This window comes from Anopheles merus, unplaced genomic scaffold (assembly GCF_017562075.2).
Source record: "Anopheles merus strain MAF unplaced genomic scaffold, AmerM5.1 LNR4000019, whole genome shotgun sequence".
NCBI classification, from domain to species: domain Eukaryota; kingdom Metazoa; phylum Arthropoda; class Insecta; order Diptera; family Culicidae; genus Anopheles; species Anopheles merus.
Window position 1 is genome coordinate 263,196 of NW_024427599.1, and position 1,805 is coordinate 265,000.

General features: G+C 48.7%; 1 non-coding gene across 1 annotated transcript; it reads left to right on the plus strand.

Moving 5' to 3' along the window:
• The first annotated feature begins 1,430 nt into the window (after positions 1 to 1,430).
• Positions 1,431 to 1,588, plus strand: LOC121601032. Its single transcript, XR_006005968.1, has one exon. It is a non-coding gene; the product is annotated as a 5.8S ribosomal RNA (ribosomal RNA).
• Positions 1,589 to 1,805: the final 217 nt, after the last annotated feature.

The window sequence follows — 1,805 nt, forward strand, 5'->3', positions numbered from 1 at the left end:
AACTTGATGATTTAGAGGAAGTAAAAGTCGTAACAAGGTTTCCGTAGGTGAACCTGCGGAAGGATCATTAACGTGGTTATAATGAGTTATAACGAGGTTGGAGTGTTATGTTGGAGGTCGAGTGCGCTGCTTACCAAACTTTGAACGCGGTAACTTGCACTCGGCGCTGACATGCACGGCAAAACCTCAGTCTTGATATGTGCGGGGAGTTCCTTAAGGTTCTCTCTCCCGGAGATCGTCACTATCCGGGACGTACATTCATTTGTACCTGCATTTGCGTAAGCTTATGTAGAGAGCATATCAAGACGGGACGTGTTGTGTTGGTGGTCGAGTGCGTTGCATACCAAACTTTGAACGCGGTAACTTGTACTCGGCGCCTACACGCACTCCCTAACTGGTGCTTGGCCGTTCTTAACTATTGGTCTTGATATGTGCGGGGAGTTCCTTAAGGTTCTTCCTCCCGGAGATCGTCATTATCCGGGACGTACATTCATTTGTACCTGCATTAGCGCACGCTTTTGTAGAGAGCATATCAAGACGGGGAAAGGTTATGTTGGAGGTCGAGTGCGCTGCTTACCAAACTTTGAACGCGGTAACTTGCACTCGGCGCCGACATGGACACTTCCCTACTTACGGGTTAAGTTGTGAGTTATATTCAGTGTTTTATACACGTCTCGCAGAGAGACAGGTGATTGGCCGTTCTCACCTATAAGTCTTGATATGTGCGGGGAGTTCCTTAAGGTTCTTCCTCCCAGAGATCGTCACTATCTGGGACGTACATTAATTGTACCTACATAGGCACACGCTTTTGTAGAGAGCATATCAAGACGTGAAGGGTTATGTTGGAGGTCGAGTGCGCTGCTTACCAAACTTTGAACGCGGTAACTTGTACTCGGCACCGACATGGACACTTCCAAACCCAAGGAATGAGTTGTGAGTTTTACTAAGAGAAACAGGTAATTGGCAGCGTTACCTATAATTCTTGATATGTGCGGGGAGTTCCTTAAGGATCTTCCTCCCAGAGATCGTCACTATCTGGGACGTACATTCATTTGTACCTGCATTAGCGCACGCTTTTGTAGAGAGCATATCAAGACGTGAAGGGTTATGTTGGAGGTCGAGTGCGCTGCTTACCAAACTTTGAACGCGGTAACTTGTACTCGGCGCCGGCATGGACACGCCCAAACCCTAGTCTTGATGTGTGCGGGAAGTTCCTTAAGGTTCTTCCTCCCAGAGATCGTCACTATCTGGGACGTACATTAATTTGTACCTACACTAGCGCACGCTTTTGTAGAGAGCATATCAAGACGTCTCGTAAGAGACAACACTTGTACTTGTACAAGTTTGAGTAACCCATTGTTGCAGGTCGAGTGTGTTGCATACCAAACTTTGAACGCGGTTACGCCACTCGGCGCCGAAAGGCACTCTTTAAACCTAGGCAGGGGATCACTCGGCTCATGGATCGATGAAGACCGCAGCTAAATGCGCGTCATAATGTGAACTGCAGGACACATGAACATTGATAAGTTGAACGCATATGGCGCATCGGACGTTTAATCCCGACCGATGCACACATTCTTGAGTGCCTACTAATTACCAAAGTCTCATTTAGTTAACTACAGTGGCCGTCCGCGAAGGTGCCCGGGTCATCCGACGCACTGGGCGGTCGCTGTGCATAATGACGTGCTTGGTCCCCGTCTGCGGGTCCTCGGGCGTTGAAAGTGGACACTCTCGAGCGTATGTTGGATGCGTTTCGTGTTGGTGGTGTTTGATGCGTAGGGTTTGTGGTGTGTGTCAAGCCGCAT